This window comes from Aotus nancymaae, unplaced genomic scaffold (assembly GCF_030222135.1).
Source record: "Aotus nancymaae isolate 86718 unplaced genomic scaffold, 86718_ANA_hifiasm-v0.15.2.pri h1tg000014l, whole genome shotgun sequence".
Lineage (NCBI taxonomy): Eukaryota > Metazoa > Chordata > Mammalia > Primates > Aotidae > Aotus > Aotus nancymaae.
The window spans coordinates 62,902,771-62,922,763 of NW_026988425.1; the positions used below are offsets into that span (position 1 = coordinate 62,902,771).

A 19,993-nucleotide genomic window follows, 5' to 3' on the forward strand; every position below is an offset into this window, starting at 1 on the left:
CAACAGAGGCCTGTCTCAGAATGGCTTCTCACAATGTATCCTTAGGACTGTTGGCATAACCCCACACCTTCAGAGGACCATAAATTATACCCTTTCTTGTACCCCACTGAGCTGTAGCTCATTGTCTTATATCCAACTCCCTTCAAGGATTTTTTTCTTCTTTCCTTTGTTCAGTCTTCTAGCACCCATGGGCAAAGATGTGAACCCCATGCTAATTATGACATTGAAGGACCCACGGTTCATCATTCTGATATAATCGATCAAGTATTGGAGACAGAATGAAACACAAGACACGTGGTCAGGACATTTAATTGTGTGATTGCCAGGAAGATAGTAAGTGGGTATAATCAGATACATGCCACAGACTTTAGAAAGGCAGATTCTAAACCCTCAGCTAACAGATCAACATGATCACATTGTCTGAGACTCTTTATAGACAAGAAGGAGCAAGAGGATTAGGAAACTTCTAACAAAAGACAATTACAGATGCATGTCAACACACAAGCAACTTGTGAAAAACAAAATACAAATGGCCATAAACATGGAAAATGTTCATCTTATTAGCAATCAAAAATGCAGATTATAACGCTAAGACATTACTTTTTTACCTAGACAACTGACTGAAAATTTTAAGTTGTTGTGTTGAGAAGAATGCAGAGAAATCAGCAATGGTACTCTTAAATACTACTGACAGAAGAGTGCACTGTCATCTCCTTTTTGGAAAACAAATTAGCAGCCAGGCATGGTGGCTCACACCTGTAATCCCAGCACTTTGGGAGGCTGAGGCAGTCAGATCACTTGAGGTCAGGAGTTCGAGACCAGCCTGGCCAACATGATGAAACCCATCTCTACTAAAAATACAAAAAAATTTAGCTGAGCGTGGTGGCATGCATCTGTAGTCCCAGCTACTTAGGAGGCTAAGGCAGGAGAATCGCTTGAGCCTGGAGGCAGAGGTTGCAGTGAGCCAAGGTCATGCCATTGCACTCCAGCCTGGGTGACAGAGTGAGACTCCAGCTCAAAAAAGCAAGAAAGCAAATTAGCTATATGTGTCAAAAGTCTGAAAATAATTTGTAGTCATTAAGAATAATGTTCTAAAAGAAAAAACATGACAAACAATCATGGTATATTTATAGGTGAAAAAAGTTTACAAAATGTCATGTGTGGGCCGGGAGCAGTGGCTCATGCCTGTAATCCCAGCACTTTGGGAGGCAGAGGTGGGCAGATCACGAGGTCAGGAGATCAAGACCATTCTGGCCAACATGGTGAAACCCTGTCTCTACTAAAAATATAAAAATTAGCGGGGCATGGTGGCATGTGCCTTTAATCCTAGCTACTCGGGAGGCTGAGGCAGGATAATAGCTTGAACCTGGGAGGCGGAGGTTGCAGTGAGCAGAGATCATGCCACCACACTCTAGCCTGGGGGCAGAGCTAGACTCTGTCTCAAAAAAAAAAAAAAAAAAAAAAAGTCATGTATGGTATGATCCCAAATTTGTAATGATAGTGTATGCTTACATATATCTATGCACACCCATACATACACACACATAATGTTTGTACAGATATGCATAGAAATGATGGAAAGACATCAAGCAAAGTAATATTAATTATCTCTGAATCCTAGAATTATGGTAATTTTTTTCTCCTTGATGGGTCTCCCTACTTTTAAATTTTCTACAATGGAAATTTACTACTTTTACATTCAAAGGAAAAAAATGTTTAAGTTGATATTTTAATAAAGAAAGAATAAGAAAGACAAGTTTACAGCCTGATGGGAAAAAGTGGGGGCAGGGGAGAAAAAAGATACTTCCAGAGGCCAATATGGATGTAAAGGGAACTTACTAATATACTCAGGCCTTTAAAAATAATTCAAAAGATGGGGAAAAGAGGATATGCCCAGAGATGATTATAAAAGGCTGAAACACAGGGTCAGGAAGTGGAAGCCCAAAGTCAGCTCAGGCTTGCACTGAATGGAATGACAACAAAAAGAACCATTTAACTCATGTTTAGTCTAAGAAGAACAAAAATGGTCTAAGTGCTGTTGGGACAAACGGGGTGAAACTAATAATTTGTATTTCCCACCCCAGGCAAACAGGAGAATAACATAATAGAATAATAACAATGAACACAAAATAGTTTTCCTCTGGCTTCAACTCCACCCATTCTTGCAGAATTTCTAACACACACGCATGCACGTGTGCACGTGCACGCGCGCGCGCGCACACACACACACACACATAGTGTTACCCTTCACAAAGTTCCTTTCATATGGCTTTAGGAATGAATCGCCAGGGGTAAATAAAGATAACACCAAATCATCCAGGTTTCCTTGCTGTACTTTCCATTTTCTTCTTTCTTATTCTAACCCCATGTGTAGAATTCTCAAGTTATGGTCACCACCAAGGTGGGAGCTATTGCTGTTGCTAAAAGAGCAACCACCACTGTCCACCTCCCTCCTGCCAACACTAATGCCTACTTGCAGTTTGTGTTCTCAAAGTCCCACAAAATCTACACAGAAATAGTCCTTTTGGCATTTACCTGCTATTGTAATGGCCTCCTCACCCCCAGACGCTGGTGTAATTTCCCGGGGTCTAGATCAGAGGACATTTGAAGAGACACATGTTAGTCTGTGCTCAGAAGTGCCGTTCCTTCTGATAACTGGCCATTCTCCTCGGAACAACTTCTTGGCCTTCACTCTCACTTCCTTCTGTTCTTTCTGGTAATTCTATCCCTGAAAAGTCCTCAGACCTTCAAGTCAAGAAACCCTGTAAGGCTGGCCCCATGTTACTCTGGGCAAGCAGGCTCACCTCTAACTTCTAGAACAACTGCTCTTTGGGCTACAGCTGGGATTCTTGCTATGCTAATGAAGGGCAGTCAGAAACCATGACACTTCTGCTCCTATTTTGCTTCCAGTTTCTTTGTCAAAAAAGAGCTTCTGGAATTGGTGGGATAAATCTCACTCAGAGAGAATTAAAACCCAAGGTAAGTGAAGAGAACACGAGATGTCACCTAGCTGTTGGGAATTAGTTATGGACCCTGGCTCCAACACATCACAAACTTCTTTTGTGAAAATCTGCAGATAAAATGACCACAATCAGTAACCAGTGAGGAACCTCGGAGAACCACAGGAGAGGGGCTAGGGATAGCCAGTCCCATTTCTAACCAGAGAAAAGAAAAAGAATCCACAAATGAGCAATGATGAATTTGATCACCATGCAGGCAATAGTCTGGATTTTTTTAATGTAGTAGCTATTCATCTTAGTCCACTGACTAAAGAGCACAAGAAATATAACTTTCTTGATTTTTTATAACAACTTAATTTCTCAGTCTGAGCCCTTATTTCCAGGCTAATGGAAAAACCTAACCTCAGTCCCTCTGGAGACTGCTCCGTGATCCCTGGGTCTTCTTCAGAGCCAAGATGGGAGCAACAGGGGAATCAGACCCTCTAGTTCCCACTGAGACATCCCTTGCCCCTGCCCTTGTGGCCTCTTTGGATCCAAAAATGCTCATCTCTCAGGAGAAAAAAAAAAAACCACTGATGACTGAAAATTACTTCTGCTGCACCAGCTTTATCGCATGGTATAAGGATTATAATCATGGTATCTCCAGTGTACCAAGATTTTAACAGAATAATTTAAAAGGTTATTTTGATGTTCCTGAAAAAAAATGGATAAATGAGGTCTAGATGCTGGTATAGTCAATATAGTCATAACCTAGCAAACTATGATAAAAGATAAGACACAGTCCAGTGCAGTTGCTAAGAGCACAGATTCTAAAGCCTGACTGTCTAGGTTCAGATACCATCTATTTCACTACTACATAGGTCCAAGGAAAAGTCCTTAAACTTTCTGCACCTCAGTTTTCTTATATATAAAAATGGGGATAATGATTTTAACATAGTGACAGGGTTTATTAGTGTCCACTAAATATCCAGTGCTCTATTTATCAGCTCTGGTGCATCTAGATGAGGTCATGTGACTAATACAGGCCAATGGAATGTGGGTAGAAGTGATGAGAGCCAGTTCCCATCTTGGTCCTTGAAAACATCCACCAGGTTCTTCCTCCATCTCTCTCTTTCTCTCTCTCTCTCTCTCTCTCTCTCTCCCTCTCAAAGACACACACTTTGCAATGGCATCCTTAGCAGCCACGCGTACCACGTAACCTACTTACAAGATGGAAGCAGCCTAGATTCCCACATCACCACTTGGAGGAAAGAGCTACCCTGGAGAGTCATCCAACCCACACTGAACTATGATGTGAATGAGAAATAAACTTTTACTGTGTGAAGCCATTGAGATTCTAAGGTTTATCTACTGAGGTTGGGAGAGCTAATTATTCTGCCCAATAGGATAGCACAGAACTCACATCACTGCCTGCCACATGAAGTACTCAATAAATGCATTCCCAGTCAAACTCTCTCAACATTCATCTGCTCCTTTTCTCTTCTCTCCTCCTCTGCTGTGCCATTCTGCTGCTCTTCACTCTTCTGTTCATCTGCTCATCTGCTTACGGAGCTTTGGGTTATTGGGTACAGAACAGGGGGTCGTGGTGGGCCAAACATTTGAGCACAAAAACAGGAATGCCCATTCCCATTTAGGGCCGCGGGTTTCCAGGCTTGAGGGTGGGGCCTTTGCTGGGGAACCACCCTCTTCTACCCAATATTTCTTTGCCTCCTGTCCATACCATAAGCAATATCTCTTTTTCTCCCTTTGACATGAGGGAAGCATATCGCAGATTGGGACCTCTCCTTGCTGGCCCTGTAATGAAGAAAAATGGAGCAGAGTGACAGCTGAATCACAGTCAGCACAAATTGTGAATAAGAAATAAACTCTTGTTGGAAGCCACTAAAATGTGGCAATTGTTTGTTACTGCAGTATAATGTAACTAAACTTTAGCTAAGTTATATATTAACCAAAGGGAACTGACTAATAGAATAATGTTAATATAGACATAGGCATCTGGCAATTGGTCCAGTTTTCCTTCCTTGACATTTTTTCTGAACAGCTTTTATTAAATATGAAGAGGAAACGGTGCTCAGGTATGCATATGACAAGCTCTTGAGGTTAATAGCTAATAGTTTGCATAACAGAATCAAAAGCCAAAAAGAGAGAAACAAACTGGAACAATGGTTTCCCAAGATGCCATTTAACTGGGAGAAATATAAGGTCTTCCACACAACTGCAGGATAAGGAAGGCAGCAGTTCTCATGGAAATAATGTAAATTTGTATTTTATAGTTAACAGAATATAAGGCAAGAGGGTGAAGTTTTTGCCAAAAAATAGACTTCAGGCTATATTCACAGAAATGTGGGACCCCAAATGGTTACAGTTTTAAGTATCTTCACAGCTGTAGTCACTTTAATTTGTTGAATTCCCTCTTGGGTGTAGAACCTAAACTGAAAAGAATCAGATTTGGTTTAACTCCCAAAAAACAGTGACTAAATTGTATAAGGCTTGTGTATGTCCCGTAGGAGAGGAGAGCAGGAAAACTTAAGAGAGGAGAGAAAAAAGAGGAGGCTACCACCTTAGGAGAGTTTAAATATATGAATTTAAGCATTTGAAAGCCTGTCTTTTAAAATAAGCATTAGAATTATTCTGTGTGACTCTGAAGTACAAAACAGACATGGCAGGGAAAAGAAAGGGATTTTCAACAAATAGATCCTCTCCCTCACCCCAAATTAAAGGGGCTGCTTTGGATGTGCTAGAGAGGAGATCCACGTGTGAGTACAAATAAAAATTAGTCTCAATGATAGCAAGAGTCTCTTCTAAATGTGAAGGATCAAAACCAATTTGCAGAGGGCAAGACTGGATTAGTCCAGTGGAATACCTTGGGGCACGATTAATAATTTACAATTTGCAGTTCATATTGGAAAATGAATTTCACTTACCAAGGAAAAGTGCAAAATTGGTATTATTTAAGACGGTTCTACCCTCACGAAGTGGGGAATCACCCTGACTCCCCCACTGCCAGGACCACCAGTGTGCATTTAGATTTAGGAATGGGCTGGTCTGCCACACGTGCACTTGCTTTCTCTTGTCAGCAAAGGAAAGACACATCTTTGACAAACCCTCTGTTTTAAACCTGGCATTTCCATTTTTTATTTGTCTAAAACAGAGAGAGGGAAAATAGCTATGAGAATACAACTAGTCCCAACTGGTAAAAAGAAAGGCAAGTAGCCAACATAAATATTATAGCATAAGGCTGAAGCAGAGAAGAAATGAGAAGAAAAGATCAGCCCCTCCGAAAAGGTTCTCTCAAAATAAAAGGCCATGCCAAGGAAAGCCACAGGGGCAACACCACAAGCCCAAGGAGAGCTTTAATCAGGAAAACCTGGCCTCAGGCACGCGCATGCAGCTTCCTACCCGCCTTTCTGCGTGCTGTTTTCTGAAAACTAGGAGACAGGAGGTTTGTTCATGGCCAGATGAAAAAGCAAGGCACACTTCGAATGGCAGCCCTGGTAGGATTCATGTTTCTACAGGTTTTTTTCTGCTACCTCCCATAAATCTCATGCTATATAATCTCCAGGGCCATCTCACCTGATCTTATGGTTTCAGTAGTAAGACCATGGTAGACTTTAAGCTATCCACCCCTAAATCTAAATCTGCAGATTAAATGCACCAAAGGCATCAAAGACATTTATATCCTATTGTTTATTAAATAACTCTCCCTGGGATTTCCTACTGACACTACACATTTACGAGGCCCCAAACTCCCACATTTATCATCTTACTGATGCAAGATTTTTCCTTGACCCCTTGCAGAACAGGGGTGCTCTGTTTACTCCACACATCACACTCAGCTCCTCACAGGAAGGAACACGCAAGTGAGAGAGTGCAGGAACCTGCCGGTCACTTTGGTGCCAGCAGAAACAAACTCTGCGCAGGCCCCACAGCAGCATCCAGGTAGGGGTGCCTGGGATCCCAAGGCCCCAGAAGGTATGTTACAATGTTTTCTTAGCTCAACCATCCACGGAGAGCAGTGCGCTATCAGCTCAGTGGGCCCTTTGCCTTGTAGAGGGGAGTGGCTACCTCCTGCCAGCAAGAGCAACGAGCCAGTGTGACAGCCTTCTTGGGTACCCACACTTGGTGGGTCCCAAATTCTTGTCCAGTACCCAAGAAGAATGAGATCATACAGACAAACTGAAGGATGGTGAATGTGGACAATTTTATTGGTGATGAAAGCAGCTCTCAGCAGAGAGGGGAGCTGGAACGGGGATGGGAAGGGAAGGTCACTCTCCCCTGAAGCCAAGTGGCCTCTCTGCCTCTTCCTCCAAAGTCAAGTTGCCTCTCTCTGATGTCCCTACCTGCCTAGAGTAACTCCTCCTCCTGCCTCTATCACTACTTATTTCCATCTCAGGGAATAATAGATAGCAGGGTCAGGAGCATGGAAGTCATATTCCTTATTTTCCTCTCTCCCTCATCATCTCCTCCATTTATATTCCACCTTCCCTCATCTCCCACCTCTACCATTCCCATTCAAGTCCTGTTAATTACAACCCCCAAGCATTTCTTCCATCCAGGTGAGCACTATCTGAGTTCACCACCATCATCTCTCACCTGGATTACTGAGACAAACTCTTGGCTGGTTTTCATGATTCTAATCTTACCACCCTCTCATCTGTTTTTCACATAGCATCCAGAATAATCCTCCTAAAAGTGCAAATTGATATTACTGTCCTATTTAAAACCCTTCAAAAATTCCCTTTGGCCATCAGGATAAAGTTCAAAATTGCTAATGTAGAATAGAAGACTCTTGTATTCTATCCCGTGCCTCTTCCCTGACCTCTCTCTAGCCTTTTAGTTCTCTTCCCACACACACCCAAAACAGCTTCATCATGTCACTGAATTTATCATACTCCCTTTTAATCTTTGTACATTCTACTTTTTTTGTCTGGAAAGGTCTATCTCCATAGTGGCCACACGCAACCAGTAAATTCTTATGCAAAGTTTGGGTCCATTGAAAAGCCTAGCAGACCTTGTTAATGCTCCCCTCTTCCCCTACCCCCAAACAGTACCATTCTCATCTGAGCCCTCTTCGGACTGTCCCCCCAGAGGCACACCAATAGTTTCTTGCCTAAGTTATGCTGCCTACAGGAACATTCTGGTCAGGAGGTAGTCCTCTATGCACCTGTCACGAAGCTAATGAGGGTTTGAAGTTGCTGGATAACTCGCTTACCCCTCCATAGGACAGCTCTGAGATGCGCTCCGTACAGTTTCTTAGAGGGTCCCTAGAGGGACCAAGTCCTATTTACCCATAGCAGAAACCTGCTCATTAATTCACCCAGTATCAGCTTCTCTTCCTTCCCTCTCTTACTTTCCCACTCACTCACCATGCTTCTTGACTCTTCCCCCAAATAAATTCCCATAACATTAGGGGAAGCTGGATGAGAAGTCTACAGGAACTCCCTGTACTATCTTTGCAACTCTTCTGTTAGTCTATAATTGTTTCAGTATCAAAAATAAAAACAAAAATAAAGTCACCTTTTTCCTGTAAATACCAGAATTGTAATAGCATGCACCCCTGCTGGTTTTATTGGAAAACTCTGGTCCCTGGTCAGGCATAGGGGCTCACACCTATAATCCCAGTGCTTTGGGAGGCCAAGAGGGGAGGATCACTCGAGCCCGAAGTTCAAAACTTGCCTGGCAACATAGCGAGACCCTGTCTCTACAAACAAAAAATTAGGGCATGGCAGCACATGACTATAATCTAAACTACTTGGGAGGCTGAGGCAGGAGGATCACTTGAGCCCAGGAGTTTGAGGTTACAGTAAGCTATGATCATACCATTGCACTCCAGCCTAGATTACAGAGAGAAACCTTGTCTCTAAATATATATATGTTAGGTCCCAAAAAACGTCCTCTAGCTTTTTCTAGGAGTTCCTTCAGTTTTCTCTCACAGGTGCTCAGCATTGCTGCTACCTCTACTGTAAATAATGCACATTAAGTCATTACTTCACTGGACACAACTACCCTTCACCAACACCTGTTGCTGCCACACTGTCAACCCTTGAAGGAAGGGAAGGAAGCTCTTCCCTTAGCTACTCCATCTCAGGGGTGCCACAAGATTTTCCCTTAATTTATCACAGCAAATTGGAGAGTAGGATGTTTTCTTCTGGAAGATATATGGCCTCGAGTTCTATTTTTCACTAAATTTTTTTCTCACTTCATACACTAACAATGGTTTTTCGTTTTGTTTTGTTTTTGTGGGGGTACCAAATTTCTTTATTTGAAGGCCAAAGAACTTAAGTGGATGTTTTGGTACAATTTATATAAAAAAGGAAACCCCAACATGCATGCACTGCCTTGGTGACCAAGGAAGTCACCCCGTGGCTATGGGGAAATTAGCCTATGGCTTAGCTTTCATTATCACTGTCTCCCAGGGTGTGCTTGTCAAAGAGATATTCTGCCAAGCCAGATTGGGGTGCTCCCATCTTTCGTAAGTTGGTCATGTGGTCACCCAATTCTTTGATGGATTTCGCCTGCTCATTCAGGTAATGTGTCTCAATGAAGTCACACAAACGGGGGTCATTTTTATCAGTGGCCAGTTTGTGCAGCTCCAGTAGTGACTGATTCACGTATTTTTCCAAATGTAACGCACACTCCATTGCATTCAGCCCGCTCTCCCCGTCATCATGGTCCAGTTTCCTGAACATCCTGAAGGAAGATCCGGCCACCTCGTTGATTCTGCAGCTTCCTCAGGTTCTCAGCATGTTCCCTCTCCTCATGAGACTGGTGAAGAAAGTACTTAGCAAAGTTCTTCAAAGCCACACTGTCGCAGTCAAAGTAGTGAGACGTGGACAGGTAGATACAGGAGGCGTAGAGCTCCAGGTTGATCTGGCGGTTGATGGCGGCCTCTGAGTCCTGGTGGTAGTTCTGGCGCACCTGCGAGGGGGATGCGGTCATCATGGTGGCAGCTAAGGAGAGGTGGCAGTGGCAGCGGCAGCGGTGGTGGCTGCACAGCGCTGGAGGGGCGGCGGGGTCCTTGGGGTGGTCCGAGGGCGCGGTGTGGAGGTGATGGAGGGCTGGCTATGGGCAGCCGGCCGGGGTTGGGGACCAGCGCCGGTTCCGTCCAAGCACTGTTGAAGCAGGAAACCAGGGTGACTCGGCAGAGAACGTCTAACAATGATTTTTTAATGGGTCATAGGCTTAAATATAAAACCCAGAACTATTAGTCTTCTAGAAAAATAAATAAATAAATAAGAGAATATCTTTGTGACCTTTGCATAGGCAAAGCTTTTTGGACAGGATGCAAAAAGCCATACAAGAAAAAATTGATAATGTTGGACTTCAACAAAACTGAGAATTTCTACTTTTTAAAGTATGCCATTAAGAAAATGAATTTAGTCACAAACCAGGAAATAATATTTGCAGCACATATATGTAATGAAGGCCTTTTATACAGAATATGTTTTAAAATATCCTGCAAATCAACAATAAAATTACGTACAATTTAATAAAAAGTTGGTGAAAGATGAACAAACATCTCATAAGAGATGTGAATGGCCAATACACACATGAAAAGGTGCCCCATATCATCAGTCATCAGATAGAGGCAAATTCACACATGTAAAATACCATTTTAGCCCCCACTAGAATACCTAAGATTTTCAAAAATACTACACAAAATGTTGATAAAGATGGACAGCAACAGGAACTCTGATAAGAAGGTAGAGTGGTACAAGTTTGGAGAACTACTTCGTAGACAAGACGGACATGTCCACAGAAAGATTTGTGAACGAATATTCATTTATATAGCCCAAATTAGAAACAACTCAATGTCTGTCAATAAGAAAATGAATAAATAAATTGTGGCATATTCATGCATTGGACGACTACTCACCAATAAAAAAAGAATAAACTACAGACCAGGTGTGGTGACCCACATTTTAATCCCAGCACTTTGGGAGGCTAAGTAGGGTGGATCACTTGAGGTCAGGAGTTCGAGACCAGCCTGGCCAACACGGTAAAACCCTGTTTCTACTAAAAATACAAAAATTAGCTGGGCATGGTGACACATGGTAGCTGTAGTCCCAACTACTCGGGAAGTTTCAACTACTCAGGAGGCTGAGGCAGGAGAATCGCTTGGACCCAGGAGGCAGAGGTTGTAGTGAGCCAAGATTGCACCACTGCATTCCAGACTAGGCAACAAAACAAGACTCTCCCTCAAAAAAAAAAAAAAAAAAAAGAATGAATGAATGAATGAACTATTGATTCATGCAACAACATGGATGAATTTCAAATATATTATGTTAAATGAAACAAGAAGAAAGAAAGACGATCAGCTGTAAGAGGCAGTACTATGGCACTACTTTATTTCTGAGCTATCCTTGACTAACCCCAAGGCCAAAATAAGTAAAGTGAATTCATTAGCAAGCATGGCTAACACCCAACCAATACCATGTGTTCCACCCATTCAGAGCTCTGGGCAGTCAGGAATTAACCCCCAGTGGGTATTATTCATCAAGTATTAATTACAATTGCTGCTTGCTCAGATTTTCCTGGAGATAGGATAAGACAGCCCAGATTTCATTCAAATCCCAGAGGAACATTTCCTCTAGAAACTCGACCCTACCACATCAGACATGACAAGACTTCCAAGCAGTGGATAAGGCAACCATCCAGGAGACTGGCAGTCATTGGCTGGCTCTGCCAACATCCCACGTGGCTGTCAGCATGACAGGACAGAAAGGGGCAGCCCTCCTACAGCCCCAGCAGAAGCCACATGTTGTATGATGGGCCAGGAGCCACTGGAAGCAGGAGAGGGCTATTTCAAATTATGAATTGGGAGCAAACATGGTAAATTGTGGCCTCGTTCCTAAGCAGGAGCAAATTCATTCTGGCTACCAACAGTGCCCAGCCCCACTGCCAAGATTGCATAGGTTTTCAGTGAGAAGAACCTGCTGCTTGGTGTTTTAATGGCCCCTAAGAAGAAAGGGAAGGAAATGGGCTAAGAGAATGGTCAGCAGATTTTTTCCTGGCTGTCCAGGGAACACAAACAATGCCATTACTAGACTCTCTGAAAGGGAAATGGCCACCCAGGCACCCCTTCCTGAACTCAGGCCTAGGGCCTGAGGCCTGCTGGCCAGTGGGCGGCCTGCTCAGTGTGTTGCTTCCAAAACAGATTCCAAAAGCAGCTGAAAGCTACAGCATGGGTGAGCCTGGAAGACATAGCACCCAGTGAAATATGCCAGTCACAGAAAGGGACACATGCTGCATGATTCCACTTATACGAGGTACCTAGGATAGTCCAATTCTTACAGACAGAAAGCAGCACAGTGGTTGCCAGGGATTAGGAGTAGGGTGGAAGGGGATGGGTAGTTTATTGCCTATGGGGTTTGTTTGGGAAGGTGAAAAAAATTCCCAGAGATGGGTGTTGGTTGTACAATGATGTGAATATATTTTATGCCACTCAACTTAAAAATGGTTTAAATAGTAAATTTTATGTTATGTATATATTACCACAATTTTCTTTTAAAAAGTAGCTGGAGAAGGGACGTTCCCAATCATGTCTCCCACACTATGAAGTCATCTTGTCTATCATTTCTGCTCCTTGGACTGTGTCCGGACCCAGGTCTACCAGTAAGCACAACTCTAATTTTTCCAGAATGTACATTTGGGCTTAGAAAGGCCTTTCTTCCTCATTCTTCCCCCAGCATACCTCCTCATCACACACCTATCAGGGAGGTGAGTTGGTCAGTAGAATTATACTGAAGGATTGAGCCAAAATATTTTTAAAAAGGAAAGAAAGAAGGAAATTCAGAGAGATGATCCTGACCAAGATGGCAGGAAGAGGGAGGTAGATGGCCATCTCTGGGTGGCACAGCCAATAACGTTTCCTACGGGACTCTTCATTCCACTACTTCCTTTCCTCACCAGATATTTCTTCCCCAAACCTGGCCTCAGGTCTCCTGCTCAAGAAAAAATCCTATTTTTAGGAAAGAAGCTCAAAACTCATTCCATGGAGATATAAAGTAAATGTTTTAACTTGTTAATTCTATCAGGGCTATTGTATCTGTGAACAGGTGTTAGTAGGAGAAATCTAGCTATGGGATTTTAGGGAGTAAACAACAGGGTGCTAGAGCAGGAGGTATGAGAAGGTCCTCAGAAACTCCTGAAGGAGTATTTAAAGGCTGTCTACTCATCAACTACAGGCAGCCTTGAGATTTCCTCTGCAAAGATTTGTTTCTATTAGGGCCCACTCTCAGATTCCTGAGCATGGGAAGAAGAAAAAGCAAAAATTCTGGAAAAGTAAATATGGTCACTACTTTTTGTTAAGCATTTACTATATAAAATACATTATCTCATTTAATCCTTCCAGCCGCCTTATAAGTCAGGACATTATTATTTACATTTAATAAGAATGGAAACCGAGACTTTGATAGAGAAAGCAATTGCCTTTTTAAAAATACCTATATAAACACCTGGATAGTCTTGGAGTTGTTTGTTTTCATTTTGGGGTTTGTTGTTTTTTTCTCTTTTTGCCACATTTTCACATTTCCATTTCCTTCCATTGACAACTCCTTCTCTTGGACCCAAAATACCAGCACCCGCAGGCAGGAGATTATAGGAGTCAAGAGCACAGTTTGGAGTGAGAGAACCCCACGTTTGAATTCATCACTTCCTTTTTGAATCCTGTTGAATTATGTGTGTGTGTGTGTGTGTGTGTGTGTGTGTGTGTCCGTGTGTGTGTTCGCAACATCAGATCATGTCTGAGAGAGCATGCATGTGTATAAACCAACCCTATCTAAGGACCAGTCTTAATGGAACAAAATTAATCATCTTTAGAATAAAAATCTTTAAAAAGATGTCTGAAAACTTACATCAGAACTGAGCACTATGAACACACTCTATCTTGTTAGGCCTTCATCAAAGAACATGTTTTTGCAATCCAGATTGTATATACCCCTCCAATATTTATGATTCTGTAAGCATTCATTCAACAACAAATATGTGAGGCACCTCATGGGATAGCAGATAAAAAAATTAATAAGATTCAGCCCTCACCCTCAAGTAGTCCACAGTCCAGTAAATGATATAGACAGGAGATGTGTCAATGAGTGGCACAATAAGTGATAATACAGAGATGGATGCAGTGCTGTGGGGTCACAAAGAAAGGGGTGCTAAAATGAGTAGAAGATGCCAAGGGAAAATGATAGGAAAAGCACTCAGAGCTGAAGGAAGATTGTGTGCAAGGATACAAAGGCTTAATAAATAAGTCGCTCCCAGGGAACTGCAATAGTTCACAGCCGGTACAGAGGTAAGGGCTGTGGCAGGCGACAGGACCAGTCCAGTAGGCCAGGGCAACTGGAATGCCTCTTCAGTCTCAAATGAGTTTGGATTTCACCCTGTAGGTGACAGGAAGCCGTTGAAGGTTTTTAACCCAGTGATAACATGATGCAATGTTCATGTCGCACAGATAGCTTAGGCCATCGCTGTGTGGAAAATGGACTGGAAGGGAGTGGAAACACGGAGACCCATGAAAACTCCTGCAGTGATTCAAGTGAGAGAATAGTGGAGCTTGAACAACAAATTCAAGAGACTCTGACAGGGACATTGGACAGAATTTGGTGAAGAGAGGAGTATTAAACTGGAAATTATTTAAAATGATTCCAGCGTTTTAGGCTCATACGTTAGCCAACTGTCTGGCAAAGAAAAGGACACACTTTCTCCAGTGAGCTTAAGAGCACATCATTGAAGCACACAAATCATCTAAAGCCCTGTGAGTCCCCATCTACAAGGTTAGGGCACCACATAAAAGCAAACTTCCATTCCTGTCATCTGCTCCCCTTGCTGCTTTGTCTCCCATCCTGCTCACAAGGGTTTCATATACAGAAAACCCATCTGGAAAGCTGGTCCTTCTGCACACCCTGCTGCCCATGCCAACCCTGAAGGCACAAATGCAAGTTTTGCCCAATTCAGTTTTGTATGCTTCTGTAGAATTCTTTTCTTTGGGTTGCTAAAATATAATTTCAAGCAATTTGTCATCATGGAGCAGCACATCTTTATTTTTAAAGCCACAGTGAGTGCATCTGGGCCTCAGAAGAATCCTGAAACCCATACATGTCCTTAATTGATCCAGAGGGCAAGTGTTGCCAGGCAGTCCACGTGGGTCAGCTCAAACACCCACATGTGGTTTGCCTGCCCCAGCCTAAGCCATGTAGTTCGCCAAGTCTGTCAGTGATACCCTCTGGGCTCAAGTGTCTTTGCGACTAATTGCCTGCCAGTCACAGCCAGACAGAGCACATTTATTCCTCCTACCTGGGGGAACATTTAATTTTATGAATCTTTCATTACAGCCTTTATCTCTAATAAAGATGTACATGAATATTAGCTACAAAATTGTTCATCAAATCACTGTAATAGCAAAAAGTTGCAACTCATCCTGTTGGAAACAATAAGATATGATTAAATTAAAATCTATCAACACTAGGGAATAGTATGTGACTCCAAAAAATGCTGTTTCATAAAAGAATCTATTGATATGAAAAGATGCTCACTACAGAATGTTTCTTAAAATGTAAGTTCTATGTAGGCAAGGGCTTTGTTTTCATCGAGGTACTCTCTGTGCCCAGAAGAGGGCCAGGCACATTGCAGGCATTCGTTAAATGTCTACTGATTGAATCAATATAAATGGAAAAGCAAATGACAAAATAATATGGTTTCATTTCTGTAAAAAGAAATATACATGCACAGAAAAAAATCTCAAAGGAGTCTATGGCCATACCACCCTGAATGCACCCAGTCCTGTTTGATTTTGGAAGCTCAGCAGGGTCGAGCCTGGTTACTACTTGAATAGGAGACTTCCGGGGAGTACCAGGTGCTATATAGGCTTTAAAAAAAATAAATCAATAAATAAAAATAAAAATATAAAAATCTAGAAAGATACACATCAAAATGCTACCAGTAGTTTTCTCTGCATGGGTGGGCCATTTTATACTCTGTTTTGTCCCTTTATACCCCCTCTGTGAGCAGCACAAAGTGCTATTACAAGAGTCAAAACATGAAATAAACTCTTCGGGGGGTAAAAATGCCATTACAAACTCAATGCTAATTTTCCAAGGTCATCTATGAACTTGCTGCCCCAAATGACATTATATTCTTTATCCATTATCCCACATGTAACCCAAAGCGCTAATTTGCAGTAACACAGAACAGAATCCCTATACCCTGCATCTGGGTTGACCCTTTAGATTTAGCTTCAGCTTCATTATTAACCTGAGTTCCACCCATTGCCCTCAGGAACCCCATCACTCTTGACAGAGCCCCATCCTAGCCTCTCCTTACTGAGCTCTGCAAAAGCATCCAATTCCTCTCAAACAGGAAAAGGACATTTTACCACTCTCTTCATATAAACAGATTGCCCATGTTTGCAGTTGGACTCCTCTCCTTACTACACCAAGCATGAGAGTGTGAACACTTTTCACCCAGTTTCTCCACAGGCAATTTTAAAAGTACACAAAGACGTCACCTGCTGGGGCCTAGCCCCAGTTAAACTGTGACTGCCCTGGAGGAAAACAGGGCAAGCAAAAACATTGAAACTTCATAAATCAGCTTAGATCAATTGCCTGGTACCAAAACTAGTGCACATAATCCTCTCCTGGCTGAGCTAATTGGCTTAGCTTGCTGATGATTTTACAGCACCAGAAGCTGTTCTCTGATTGCAGGAATGAAAGTTGCCAAATGATCTTAAACCACAGCCCAGATGGCCCAGCGCCACCAGAGGCATATCTGGGAAAAGCACTATTTTAAACGAATGCTCCTGTAGGTATAAGGATCCTTTTCTGTCTAGACTCCTGCTAACACCTGTTGCTCACTCATCCTGCCCCAGTTCACCTCCTCTTCAAGAGCCATGTGGCCAAAACAAACCACGGCCCCCTGACAGGGCCTTAAATGTGGCCACGTGAACAGCAGATCCAGGCAGCCCAGGCATCACATGCTCTGGCACAGTCTGTTGGGCCCCAACAGCAGTGCTGCCAGGTGTCAAGGAGCCATTTGCAGGCAGAGAGCAGACCTGGTAAGGCAATATTTCAAACTTTCAGCATGGCCGAGGAAAGGAGACTTCTTCCAAAGACTCTGCCATGCAAATCAGCATCAAGCAAGGAGAACAAGAGGATGGCTGCATTTTGGTCCAACCAAACCCTTCATACCTAAGGCCCCTTTACCACATCCCCAGTAGGTAGTTGTCTAGCCTATCATTGAATCCTCCTGGTAACCAAAAAGCTCACTACTTCATAAATAGCTCATGAGGCAGTCTTCCTTATACAGTGCTGAATTCCTTCCCGTGGACTTTGCTCTTCTTGTTACACTTTAGAAACTTGTATAGAATGACTCTTATATGTCACTCATGCAATTCCATTCAATTCAATCTGTTTCTGCACTAGGTACATAAAACAGTTCAGATACATAGGAGTAAGTGAGCACTGGAAACCTGGCGGAATTTTTCAGTTCCTAGAAGTTTACAGCCTGGGTTTTAATAAGACCTGGGGATAAGAGACTAAGCCTGGGCAGAGTTGGAGGTCAGATCTGAGATCGCTGCATAAAGCCAGGATTCTAAAAGGGCAGTCCTAAGAGGGAAGAAAAAAAAGTTTCATATCAAAAGTCAGTAAAGATCCTGTTTGAGTCAACCTAAATTCTGGACAGAACAGGGAAAAACATTTTCCCAAAAGCTACCTAAACATAAGTTCATATTCTTTGAACAAAGTATTCACACTGCAGATGTAGACTGAATAACTCAAGCTGAAATCTTCATTTAAAATGGTCTAGAGTTAGTAATAGAAAAGCAAAGCAAACCCACTCTGAAGGACCACACTTTAAACCCAAGCCCTAAAGAATTATGAAAGATAAAGTTTCAAGTAATATCAGCTCAAAATCAAAAACCACCAAACATACGTGGAATATTAAAGAGTAAAAAGTATCTACCATTACAAAGAGTAAAAAGAAAGAAAAAATTGCAGAATCAGAACCATACAGATTTCAGATATTATAATTATCAGATACAGAGAATAAAGTGTACTTAATGTGTTTCTTTTAAAGCTTTTTTAAAGTTTTTAGTGTATGGCAAAGGAAAAAAGAAAGCTTATCAAAATTAACAATTCAGATTGGAAAAATAACAAAGTAAAACTCCTACAAATTTTTTAAATGTAAGAATTGAAATTATAAATTCAGATGATGAGTGAGACTGTAAAACCGGAAAGACAACGAGTAAATCGGAAGACAGGTTTGAAAAAGTACACAAAATGAAGCACAGAGATTTAAAAAATTGCAAAAGATTTTAAGAGATACAGATAAAATGAGAAGGTCCAACATATGTCCAATCTGAGATCTATAAAGAGATCACAGAAATAATGAGGTAGAAGCAATATGACTGGGAATGTTTCCAAGTAGAAATTCACAGATTCATGAAGCCCAATAGACACCAAGGAACATAAGAAAGGAAGGAGGGAAAAAACAAACAATCTCAACCCATCATAGTGAAACTGCAGAACATCAAAAGCAAAGAGATATTTAAAACAACTAGAGAGGAACAAAAACAGATTATCTATAAATAATTCATATGACACTGACAGCTAATTTCTCAGTAACAATGTAAGCCAGAAACCAGTAAAATGATAAGCTTAAAGCACTGAGGGAAAAAAAATATATCAACCTTGTACTGTATTTTCTACCAAATGAAATTTACTTTAACGAATGATGGTAAAATAAAGATATTTTCAAATAAATCAAAATTAAGAGAGTATGGTATGAGCAAAAACTTACTAAAGAATTTTCTGAAGGAGGTACTTAAGAAAGAAAATTATCCTAGGAAGTAGGTCTTAGATACAACAAGCGGTGGGCAAAGAAAATGGTAAACATGGAAGTAAGTCTAAACAGTGACTATGTAAATAATAATTATAGTAACTACAGGAACTAAAAATCAATGCATAACTAAATTTATGGCAATAATAATTTATGATTAAAGAAAGGGAAGGAAATTAAAGTTAAGGCATTTGATTTCTTGTGTAGAAAAAGAATAAAAATATTAATTACCTTTAGACATTGTTAAATTAAATATACCTCTTAAAATTTCTAGGGTAACCATTGAAACAGAATATAAAATTTCCAAACTAGTGCAAAAATTGTTGATAACTAGTGTTAATACAAAAGTCAATAAAGGAGAAATAAACATTGAAGAAGTGGGGGGAAGTATTAAATAAGATAAAATGAATTCAGATCAAGCAATAATTATGATTTAATGCATACAGATTAAATTCACCCATTAAAAGCAAATATTGTCAGTTTTTTTTTAATTTAGCTATATGCTAACTGTAAAAATAGAAAAGCATAAGGATGCAGAAATATAGAAAGCAAAAAGATAAACTATGCCAGCAAATGATAATTAAAAGAAACCTGAGACTGCCATATTTATACCAGGCAAAATATGCTTTAAGGCAAAAAAAATATTATTTAGAAGCTAAAATGATCATTGCATATTGATACAAGGTTCTATTCACTAAGAAAATACAACAATTGTAAACCTGGATACCTAGGATTATCATATTTATACCAGATGAAATATATCTTAAGGCAAAAGGTACTATTTAGAAGCTAAAATGATTATTGCATATTGATACAAGGTTCTGTTCACTAAGTAGATATAACAGTTATGAACCTGCATGCCCCCTAAAAGGCAAAGGTTTGAAGGAAGTACAAGAAGAAATTGATAGGTTCACCATCACAGAAGGGAATTTGAATACATCTCTCTTGGTGATTGATAAATCAAACAGAATTGTCTCTAAGAACATGCGGATTTTCTCACTTAGCATCTACCCTAACCTCTCTCTGGTATGTCCTTCTGTACTGTAAGGCAAGAACACTCAAAAACTACATTTTCCAGTCTTTTTTGGACAACCCAGTTCTCCTGGGACAATCCCAGTTGATCCTTATTGTCTTGGCAAAATTTAACAACATTCCCCTTTACCTTTGAACATGTCTGGTATAGATAATAAATTTTATTGTTA

The 19,993-nt window shown here is 41.2% G+C and overlaps 2 pseudogenes; one reads left to right on the plus strand and one right to left on the minus strand.

Moving 5' to 3' along the window:
* Positions 1–9,265: 9,265 nt before the first annotated feature.
* Positions 9,266–9,917, minus strand: LOC105723848 (ferritin heavy chain-like; annotated as a pseudogene).
* A 5,789-nt stretch (positions 9,918–15,706) lies between these two features.
* Positions 15,707–15,825, plus strand: LOC135274972 (5S ribosomal RNA; annotated as a pseudogene).
* Positions 15,826–19,993: the final 4,168 nt, after the last annotated feature.